The following is a 13,352-nucleotide window of genomic DNA, read 5'->3' as shown; positions in this document are numbered from 1 at the left end:
AAACGAGAAACTGAAGATGTTCTGCAACTTCAGTTGATCTTCTTTGCTAGGACATTGAATGGAGAACCGCTACCGATCGAGAGATGATGAAGTTATTCTCCAAGTGTGAGATTGTCGAGTTAGGTAGTCTACACTTATAATAAATTCTACCATAATTAATTATAGTATATTGGTTTATACTTGGAATTGAGCCTAACCAATAATTATTTATGTTTTATTACTTGAATTTTATCCTAAATATATTATTATTATTATTAATGGTTTACATTGGAGAGATAAAGTGGTAGGAAAACACTTTGTATTCATTCTTTTTCTTATAGTAAACTTGGTTGCGACTTGGGTGGACGTAGCTCATTTGAGTGAACCACTATAAATCTATGTATTATTGTGTTATCTTGGTTAACTCCTAGCTGAACGGTGCAATTAATTTATTGAATGTAACGGTTAGATCATTTTCAACCCACCTGCAAACTCAACTCCATTATAGGTTTTAACCCTCAAACCCACCTACAAACAACTGCATTTTGGGTTTTCCTATAAAATCGCTCTCCTCCAAACCCAAATATGCAGGGATACTTGTTCACATTCTCAAAAAGTTTTTAAAACTTTCATCATCTCAGTCCTTATAGTTTGTTTTTAATTAATTTATATAACTTATTTATATTTTAATGTGTACATATTTTATTTGTTTATATTTTAATTTGTTTACATATTTTATTTATTTATATTTTAATTTATTTATATTTTAATTTATTTATATATTTAATTCATAATAATTTTAATTTGTTTATATGATTAACTTATATTTAAATTTGTTAATATTTATATTTAATATTTTTTACTTATTATTAATTTATAATAATAAACAATATTGATAAAAAATAATAAATAATAAAAACAATTTTAATAAAATAAAACACGTAAAAAAACCATAAAAATACAATAATCCATTACATAGTTAAGAAATTGAAAAAGACATTCCAATTATATAACTAAGAAATTGAAAAAGACATTCCGATTACATATAAAATACAAGATGGATAATTTGTTTTATACAGTTGTATAAATAATTAATTTATAATTAATTTATAATTAATTTTATCAAAATTTTCTTTAATTCAATGAGAATTTAAAAGTAATTAATAAGTTGTTTTAAAGTTATGGTTCAATTTGTGATTTTAAATAAATATATAGATAATATTGAAAAAATTAAAAATTATTATAAAAAGGAATATTATGAGATTATTCTTTTGATTTTGATTTTGAATTTGAGTTTGGGTTATGGGTTGAAGATGAATTACTGTTTGATTGAATGTTGTTTGATTGGATGTTCACTGCATTTTGGGTTTGAGAATAGATATTTGAGTTGAAGTCAATCCTTATGATTGATTCTTGAATGTGAAGTATACTCTTTTAATGACAGTTTTTATCGTAATTTATGTTAATTTTTAAACAATTTATTATTCAAAATCAAAATATATTTTTTTTGAAAACTATATTTGCTATGCATTATTTATTTGGTCATATAAGGATAAAATGTTTTTTTTTTAACATAGAACGGATTATTTGTAAAATTATTTGCAAATAATTCGAATTTATTTGACTATTCAAATAATTTAAGATCAAATAAGCCTTAAATTTAAATCATTATAAATCACTTAGAAACTTAACAAGTAATTAAGGATTTAGTAGGCCTATAACAATAAGTGAGGCCCATTTAGTCAAGGCCCAACTATTCTGAACAAAACTCATTTTTTTTATCAACTATTTCTCATGTTCAATACTAGGGTAAGCCCAACCAACTTTTCGATTAAGTCGGCCCACTCCACCTCTCTTAAAACTTATAATTCATTTATATATAAATGGAGGTGCTTTTCCCACCCACTCCCATATTCCCACCCCCTCTCTCACTCCTTAATTAACTCCAAAATGACATATTTATCCCTACCACCTTTATATATTTACGTTTCTTATTTTATTTATTTATTTTATTTTATTTAATTATTAAGTTTTTTTATTAAATATAATTAATTAATTAATTTTTAATATTTTTTTAATTTTATTTATTTAATTAAAAATACAAAATATTATTATTTTTATATTATAATTATTTAAAATATATTAAATATAATATTATTAAGTAAAATATTATGATTAGATTAATTATTAATTATTATTTAATAGATAATTTTATTTATAAAAATATTAATAATTATTAATATTATGTTTGAATAATTATTAATATATAATATTATTAATTAAAATTAAAAATAATTATTAATATATAATATTATTAATTAAAATTAAAAATATTATGTTTGACTAATTATTAATATATAATATTATTAATTAAAATATTATGATTAGACTAATTATTAATTATTATTTAATAAATAATTTTTATAAGTATTTTAATATATATATATATATAATTAATATAATAAAATATTAAATTTTTATATTTTATTAAATTAGTACACATTTTAATATTTAATATATTTTAAATAATTATAATATAAAAATAATAATATTTTGTATTTTTAATTAAATAAATAAAGTTAAAAAAATATTAAAAATTAATTAATTATATTTAATAAAAAAATCTTAATAATTAAATAAAAAAAATAAGTAAAATAAAAAAAATAAGAATATATAAATATATAAAGGTGATAAGGATAAATAAGTCATTTTTGAATTAATTAAATAGTGAAGCGGGGGTTGGGAATATGGGAGGGGGTGGGAAAAACAATTTGTATATATAAATAACACTTAAAAGATGATTGGAGTGAAAAAAAAATCATATGCATTTGGGTCCATCAAATGGCCAGGGCAGCTCAATCATTGAGATTGATATGTGTTGGAGCTTGTTTATTTGGATTTTTTTATATGGGTTTAAGATAAAATCTTTGGTTGACTTTATTTTTTTTTAAAACTAAATTTTAGTGTTTAATGATATTTTATCTTTTAAATAGATAAGTTATAAAACAAGGGAAAATATTAAATAAAAGATATATGGCAAGGCAAAGAAAGACAACAAATCAAATGATACTTCCATGAATGTGACCATTAATTTACATGAAGTCGATGAATCGCTTTATAAGAACCTGTCAAACGATTTACATAATTTTTTTTATATAAATTTTAATTTTCAAACATTAAAAGTTGTACATGTAATTATTTTAAATGAATATAACAACTTATGACCTAAAAACAAATCATTTAAAATAGAGTATAGCACTACAAATGAAGGTATGAAACGTTTTACATGAGGGTAGAAAACGTTTTCATATTTTTCAGCAAATTGTTTTTTCTTCTTATTTTTACTCCATCTGACGTGACAATGTTCCATTTGGTGCTTTCTTCCCAACAAAATGAATAGAAGTTTTTTCGCTCCGTATTCGCTGTCTCAATCATTTCTCATTAAATAGAGTATTTTGATATTTTGATTAATATAATGAGTGAAGAGTTATATAAAGTAATATAAGTGAAAATATTGTCCCAATTATAAAATTTCAAAATTTAGAATTGGATTTGGGATTGAAAAAAAAAATTTTGTTTTAAATTTTTTTTTATATCTTATTCGAATATGTATTTAAGTAAAATTATAATTTTCAATATATTTTAATAAGGTATATATTAACAAATTTAATAACATTTGTCTGTTTAAATTCATATTCAAATTGACACATTGAGTTTTGGATAAAAATCTAAAAAAACAAATCAGAGTTATTAGTTCTTTTTCTAGTTTGGAATTTTAAAAATTTTTAATAATATTTTGAAAATATTGTTAGATATAAGGGTGAAAAATTACCGATATTAAAGGTATATCGAAAATACCGTACCGCAATATATTGAAAATATCGATTTTTAAGGTATACCGAAAAAAGGTAAGGTATGATACCATACCGAAATTTTAAAAATCTCATACCTACCGTACCAATAATTTTGGTATAGTATCATACCTTACCTTTTTTGGGTTTAGGTATGAACCCGTTTAGTGGGGAGTTTTTTTATTTAAATTTCATTTATCTTATTTTTTAAAATTATTAAATCACGATAGTTTATCAATTAAAATATATTTTTTTTAATTGTTTTTATTTTTTTTTTAATTTTTTTAATTTTAAATATAAAATGATATTTTAAAAATTTGTCATAAACTAACCTTCTTATCTAAGGGTGGGTGAGTACAGTATACATTAGTGTTTTATCCATACCTTATATTTTACCTAAAATTTTGGTAGGCAAAAAATGCATATCTTTACATTACTTTGATTTCGGTATACCTTGATTTCAATATACTTTAATTTCGGTATACAAAAAATTCATACCTTTACCTTAACTTGATTTCGTTATACCTTAATTTCAGTATGGTATTGATATTATACCTTTGATAACTAAAAAACATATTAACTTCAAAAAAATCAATCTCATCGATAAGGTAGAGATGACATATATTAAATAATAATTCAGTATAATTATATTTTGATATTATTCAAAAAAAAATTATATTTTTTATAATTAAATTAATATCAAAATATATTTAATTATTTTCTTATAACTATTATATATATATATATATATATATATATATATTAACTGATAAATACTATTTTGGTATTTCGGTATATCTCGATATACCAAAATCTTAAAAATATCATACCTTTACCATACCAATAATTTCGATATGGTATCATACCTTACCTTTTTTTCGGTATACCTTAAAAATCGGCATTTTGGGTGTATTTGGCGAACGCGGAATGTGTCGTTGGCATTCCGTCCGTTAGAGATCAAGCGCTTCGTTGCGTTTTAGCTAACGGAGCATTAATTGATCTGGTGCGTCCGTGCGGTGGGACGCACGTTCGTTTCGCTGCAGATCACGACTCTTAGGCCTTGGTTGAAAATCCAACGTCCGTTCAAAGGTCGCGAATTTAACTATAGCAATTTCTCTATATATCGGCTACACTTATTACAAATTATTTATTTATTTAAAATTTGAAGAATTTGTTTGAAATTGATTTTTTCTTTCACTCTTGAAATTATATTTAATTTTTTTTAAATACAAAATATTTAAAATAAATATGACAAATATTTTGCTAATTTTATTTTTATATTTTTTGTTTAAATAAATAATTTTGGGGATAAAATGAGTATCACATTTCTTTCTAAATTATTTATTTTAATCACTTGATTTTTCTAAAATTATTTTGAGATAAAATGAGTACAACAATATTTATCCCAAATAATTTATTTATTTTATTTGGCCATTATTCTTAATTAATTAAATTTTAACTATTACAATTAGGTTTTGGCATTGGGATTAATTATTTTGATTTTATTTATTTGAAAATAAATTAAAATAATTATTTTAAATTTATAAATTCGGTACGTACATTTTTAGTGCTTACATTATTAAAATTTAAAAATATACATAATTTATTTATAACTCATAATTGATACGTAATAGGGGTGTAAACGCGTCAAGTTTCTCGTGAGTAGCTCGGTCAAAGCTCAACTTGAACTCGGTTTGATCGAGCTCGAATCGAGTTCGAGTAGCTCGATTATAAAATCAAGCTCGAGCTTTATATTTATTGTTCGAATAGCTCAATTATAAAATCAAGCTCGAGCTTTATATTTATTATTCGAGTAGCCCGTGTCGTGTAGCTAGTTATATATTATGACACTTTTGGTATGGGGTAAAATACTATGGATAACTTTATCTACACTAAATTAGAATATTGTTATTCTAGTATAATTTATATTTTGAAAGAGGTACAACATTATACTTACTATCACCTGTTACAAATACAAAGATATATAAGAATTAATAAAATATAATATTTCTATTTTACCCTTTAATTTTATAAATTATTAAAATTTTAATTTTTTTATTACATTTTAATAACCTATAACTAAATATTTATTTATATTTAAAAATATTTATTATATTTATTTATTTTTATATATTTATTTATCTTTGTAAACAAAAATTATATTATTTTTAAGTATAAAAAATTTAATTGTCATAATTTTATACACAATTAAATATAATAATTATTTTAAAACTAATAATACTAATTAAAAAATAATAGTCATATATATAATTAATTTAAAAATCAAAATATTGTATTTAATTATTAATAAATTATATAAATTAGTGATATTATTATTAATTAATACAAACTTATATCTATATAATTTATTTATAAGATAAATATTAAAATAATTTATATAAATATAAGGGTAAAATAATCATTTACACTTCTTACTACTTTTTTATACCCAAAACCAAACACAAAATAATAAAACCTATATAATTTATATCTATTTTATACTTTTAACCAAACAAAATTAACTTATATAATTTATACCTTTTAATACCTCTTTATAATTTATACCCTCTACAACTTATACATATATATTTAATAACCCATACCAAACACTACCATAATCAAACACTACCATAATGTATATATATGAATAAATATATAACAAAAAAAAAAAAAAAAAAATCCTAATTTCTTGCACCATCCACGACTTCATTCAAATCCTCCATCTCACTCCTACTTCATTTCCAAACAATCAAACTCATCTCTCTTCACCTAATTCCATTCTTAAATGGTCAACCCCTCTCTTTCTTCTCTCTTTCCTCCAATCTTGAAGCATCCATTTTTTTATTCTATTTTTAACGGAGCAACTTGTTTATTGTATTCACTATTTTATATTTTGAATCTTGTAAAATTTGAATACGACCAGTGCATCATATTGTCAAACTTGTAATATTTGTAATGAACATCATTTAAATATTTAATTTCGTTTGTAATTTTTATATGAGATATTTGTGATTGAATTATCTTTAATTATGTGATAATATTTATATTTTTTTTATCTTTAAATAGTGTTGTGGTTATATATATAGTTTGTGAAATATATATTATATTATATTTGAGATATTATTTAGTGATAAAATATAATTTTAATTAATAAAATATTGTTTTCGAGATTTTGAGTTCGAGCTCGAGTAACTCGAATTGTAATCGAGCCGAGTTCGAGTATAAATTTTGATACTCGATCGAGTTCGAGTATTTACAATGCAGTTTGAGTCGAGTTCGAGTAGTATAATACTTGGCTCGACTCGACTCGACTCGTTTACTCTCTATATGTACAAATTTATCCTAACAATTAAGTTTTTTACAATTTTATAGTGCAATACACATTTGATGTTATATGTTTTTTAAACCAAATATACATGTTTGATATTTGTTTTTCTAATGCAAAAATATATTATTTAGTAATAATTATTTACAAACGAATTAAATAATGACTTAAAATTCAAATGATGCCATGGATGTTATGGATGATGTAATTGAGCAAGACAATGGATGATGTCATTGAGCAAAACAACAAAAGATCAAAATGGGTCAACTTTCTTGCAACATGTTAAAGTCATTGTCATCTAATTGAATATATTGGTAGTGATTGTAAATATATAAATTATTATTAATATTATTCTATTTTATATTATAGTATAGAATTAAGCTAGTGTGGATTTGATTTTTCTTTTCATTGTTTTCATGTTGTTTGAATTATATAGATGACGTGGAGGCTTGAATTAAGTCTATCTTCTATGTTTGGGTCTTGATTATGGAGGAGACTAAGAAGAATGGAGACAACCATAACTCCACGTGTACGAGTTAATTCATTTCAATCAAAATAAAGAAATTCCTAAGTTATTAAACAAACACTATTAAATATACATTTCAATAAATTTATATTTATCCCTTCTTCAAGCCTAACATAACAAAATGTGGATAGAATATTTAGCCTCCTTAAAAGATACTGTGTTCGAGTCCGTCAGACGAAAAACCGTGTTTACGGGCTATATGTGCTTAACCCATCCTTTATAACACATTCTTTTTATTATTTTTTCCCAAAAAAGTTTTCATTTTATATTTTAAAAACTTATCATATTTCTAGGTTTTTCATATTCCTAGACTTTTTATATTTTTAAAATTTTCATTATCTCATTGTAGGTTATATATAGGCATGAATATATGTCTATCAATGAAAATATCCAATACTTTTATTCTTCTTCTATATGTTTATCTTTCTATATTCATCATTCTTAGTACTTAAGTGAATTAAGTTTCTTCTTAACACAATTCTGATAATTTTTTCTTTGATTTACAGAGAATTAGCATAACACTCACACTCATGAATATCTGTTTTAGTGAGAATATATTAAATTTGTGAATTTTTGGTCTCTTAGGTCGACTTTTTCAATCGAACAATCTTTGTGGCGCTAGCACGATCTTTATAGTAATCTTACTTAAATTTAAGTGTTCTTAATAAAAAAAATTATCTAATTTTGTTTTAGTTTTTAAGTAAAATTATCTGAGAAAGAAAGAACAGACAAGTAGAAACAAATAGACTTTACAATCTTTGCTAGTTATGTGTGATTTGTATATTAGGAGGTGAATTATATATATATATATATATATATATATATATATATAATAATTTTGTGTTAAATTCAAAATAATCTTCAAATAGTTATAACCCCATATTCTAACCTTAACCCAATAACCTTTATTAATCATTATTATGTGTATATATAACAAGATAAATAAATTTAGTGACCGATCCAACACATTAATTGCAACAATACTATGAAATAAGAGAACGTAGATTTTTTATTGAAAGTGTACACATCTCATTAGTTCACAAGACTATAGACTACCACATATAACTTCAACAAAATTATTTAAAAACAAATAATTACATAATTTATTATATATATATATGAAATATATCATATTTATCTAAAAGTGTCAAATATACTCATGTATAAAATATTTTATTTATATATCTACAAACTTAACTAAATTGTATTTATTAAATTAACGAAAAAAAGAATAATAGTGTTATTATTATTGCGAGAGTTTGACATTAAACAAACTGAACAACAAATATGTCATTATTTATTTTGATTAAAAAGTACTTATTTATAATATTATTATTATAATTATTTCTGAGACTCGTTCTGAAAAATCGATATAGTCCGTCGGGATTGTTAATTGTCTTCTCGAGTACTCACGAATTCGATAACCTATATATTAACGTTTTTTTTATTTTTATTTTTTATATTTTATTTTTATTTTTATGTCATGCTTTTGTTGGTGTGCTTACACGATTTTCATTATTTTTAATATATGATATTTTTTTAAAATAAAGTACTTATTTTTTATATATATATATATATATATCATCTTTGCAATTAATCATTTTATTTAAAATATTTAAAATTTGTAATTTTATTTCAATTCTTTTAATAAGCTTACCAATATCAATTTATGTATACTTATAATAATTAAAATCAACTATAATTAAGAATAAAATATATAATTATATTTAAATCCTCTAATCAAGTTTATAGATACAACAAATAATTCAACATTAACAGCATAAGTGAAGACCAACTAATCAAAATCAAACATTTACGAAAATCATTTATCTCAAAGAGAATGAAAAATGCATTATAATCCACTAAAGTATTATATGACAACCCACAATCATATCCTCACTCACCGGCTTCAACTCATAAGAACGTTTCCTAACTCAAAAATACCTTCATTTGATGATGCACTATGTTCTATCTCTTTAAAAATCACAACTAGTGTAACTATAAAGAGGCAATCAACATTAGGATAAACATTAACCAAGTATTCGGTATTCATGAAACTACCTTGATCGTTCATCTGCAATTCAATTCAATCAAATCAAATCGAATCAAATCAAATTAAATCGAATTAATTTATAACATTATAGAAAATTACTCACTTGAGCAATAAGGTTGTTTTTAGTGTTTCCAGCATATATCTCATTTTCATAGATCTTGAAATCACAGCAACCACTTTCCTCTGAATTGGTAGCCATGAAAACATCATATTCAGTGTTGCTCTGGAACATAGAATGCGACTTCACGCTAAATAGTAGATTATTATCTTCTGTACTGTCTCCCCTGAAAACTTTCCACCTTGAATGCATGCTCATTAACTGAAAATGTATTTTTTTTTCAAAAAAGACACAACACATAGATATGGGGTTGGAAAAAGATTTAGTGAAGTAAAAACGTACACATTCCTGAAGAATTAGGATGGTGTTTCTGGCTGGATCATGGAGGTGTCGACGGCGATGGAAGCTGGAGGAGTGCTCTGTCACCTTAAACAAGATATTCCCATTAACACCGGTGACGGCGTATTTTTGTTTACGTAGGCTGCTGAAGTTCTTCTTTTTTATGATGATATCAACTGGGTAAGCTGTACAGAATTGAGGGTTCAAGACTGAGATCTGGCCGGAGCTGGAAGTTGACGCCATAAATAATCACCGTCCGGTTGAGATATTTGTATTGGTCTTTTGAAAGCCTCTAATTTTCCTTTTATTTGTTTCTTTGTTATTCTTCACATTTGATATCTTTATAAATAGAAGATAGAGAGAAGAAAATGTCTACTACCTATTACTTTTCAATGTTTAGATGGTTAAACTATTTTACACGTATAGATGTTTTTCTTCTTTATGTTATCTTTGAAATTTCTTGCAGCTTGAATTTTATTTATTTTCATATTTGAAATAATAAAAATGTATTAATAAATATTTAATTAAGTTAGGTTCAATAAGGCGTAAAACCTTGTCTCTCTTTATTTTAGTAAGTTAATTTACAGATTGAATTTTATTTATTTTTATATTTGAAATAATAAAAATGTATTAATAAATATTTAATTAAGTTAGGTTCAATAAGGCGTAAAACCTTGTCTCTCTTTGTTTTAGTAAGTTAATTAACGAGTTTATTTGTTATAATTTGAAGCATCAAACATTAATTATCAAGCATAAATATTAAGAATCACGAATAAAGTTTTAAGAATCAAGCATCAAAATTCAAACGAAAAAAGAATCAAACATAAAGCCTCAAGGCTCGAGCCTAAATCTCAATCCTTTAAGTCTCAAGACTCAAGCCTTTAATCATCAAACATCTAAATGTAGCTCTATCGATCTTTTGACTTGACGATCATGTCATCCACGTACACTTTCACTTTCATGTGGATCTTTTGGTACGTGACATTAACATTTTTAAGTCTAAAGGGCATGACTCAATAGCAATACGTTCCAACTTTCATGATAAATATAATATTTTATTTGTCTTCCAATACAATCAACACTTGGTTGTATTCGGAAAAATCGTCCATAATTGAGAACAGTTAATTGTACGCGACATGATCAACCAACACGTTAATGTGCCTCAACGTGGGGATAAAATGAAATTATTTATCTTGACCACTCACACTACATTTGTCACCCCTGCCTCAAGCAATCAAGCCCACATAAGATATCAAACAATAAACACAAGCATTTGACAAAAACCAAATTCAATATTTGGTGGAAAATATTAATAATTTTTTTATTTAATTTGATCTAAATTTATTATTCAAAAAAAAAAAATTATTTAAATAATTTAATATAATTTATTCACAATATCTTTTATACTAAATAAAATTACTTTCATTTTTACTTTAATAACTAAAAAAATAGTTGTAATTATATTGACAACTAAACACTAATTTTTAAATAATTTTGTTATTTTATTTAAATTAGATAAATATTTTACTTGTTATAATTAAAATTTAATAACTACTTATATCTATTACTCATTATTATTTTATATAAAATGAAATTAATTGAATTAAGATGAAATAAATTAATGACACAAAATTCTAAATCGAAGTCTGCAACAAATATAGTAATAAGAAAATCGACAAACAACTCAAATATTTTTGCAAAATAAATTAAATTTCAATGTTTGCAAAATATTTAGCAATAAGTTATATTTTCATCAACTTTTGTATTAAATAATATAATATAGGATTGTTATAGTTGCAAATATAAATATGAAATAACTTTAGTGGTTTTGTTATTTAAATTTATACTATATATTGTAGTAAAACAAATAAATAATCTTTTCGCAACTATATCTCTAGTACTATGATAAAACATCATTGCATAATATATTATACTAGTATTTTATATTTTTTTAAATATTCATTTCACAATAAGATTTGCATTAATTTATATAAATTTTTACTTGTCAGTTATTTTCATATCTATCAGTGTTATTCCTATTAAAAATAATCGTTCATAATCAGTGTGCAACATAATTTACAGTAAGTTATTAAATATAATATTCATCAGTGTAAACGTAGTTGCTAGTCCTATAAAATATAATAGTTCATAAATTGTTCGTAATATGAGTTGCATTAATTTATATAAATTTATACTTAGAATATATTTTCAAATGTTTTCATACCCATCAGTGCAAAGGTAATTGTTATTCCTATTAAAATTAATCTTTCATAAGTTGTTCGCAATTACATTTGCAGTAAGTTATATACATTTATACTTGGTATATATTTTCAAATATTTTCATACCCATCATTGCAAACGTAGTTGCTATACTTATTAAACAAAATCATTCATGATCTTTTAACAATAACATTTGTAGTAAGGTATATATAAATTTATGATATATTTTCAAACGTTTTTATACTCGTCCGTGCAAACGTAGTTGGTATACCTATTAAATAAAATCCTTCATAAATGGTTCGCAATTATATTTGTATAAGTTATATATGTTATGGTTTTGCGTTATATTTAACCTTTATATATATAATAGTGCCAATATTATTGTAGAGCGTTTGAAAAATATTATCCCTCTGTTAGTTAAAAATCTCCTATATTAGTGTGCACTAATATTGACACTAAACAACTTAGAAAATTATATTCCATTAGCGTTTGCGCTAACAAATTGAATGTGTATTGCGAGAACTAGTACAGTCGTATTTATTTTTGAATTCTCGGATAGTAATCTACAATATTAATGTGCACTAATATTTGTACTTAACCATTTATAAAATTATATTGCATTAGCGTTTCCACTAACAATTTGGATATGTATTGCGAGAATTGGTGCAGATTGAATGACATATATTGTAATTATTTTTGAACTCTCGGGTAAAAATCCCCTATATTAGTGTGAACTAATATTTACACTAACTCATTTATAAAATTATACCGCATTAACGTTTGAACTAACAATTTGGATGTGTATTACGAGAATTAGAGCTGATCGAATGACATATATTGTAATTATTTTTGAACTCTTAAGAACAAATCATCTAGTGTGCACTACTATTTTCACTAATCCATTTAGAAAATTATACTGCTTTAGCGTTTGCACTAATAATTTGGATGTGTATTGCAAGAATTAGTGCAGATTGAATGACATGTATTGTAATTATTTTTGA

This window comes from Impatiens glandulifera, chromosome 5 (genome assembly GCF_907164915.1).
Source record: "Impatiens glandulifera chromosome 5, dImpGla2.1, whole genome shotgun sequence".
Taxonomy (NCBI): Eukaryota; Viridiplantae; Streptophyta; class Magnoliopsida; order Ericales; family Balsaminaceae; genus Impatiens; species Impatiens glandulifera.
This window is presented reverse-complemented; position numbering follows the sequence as displayed.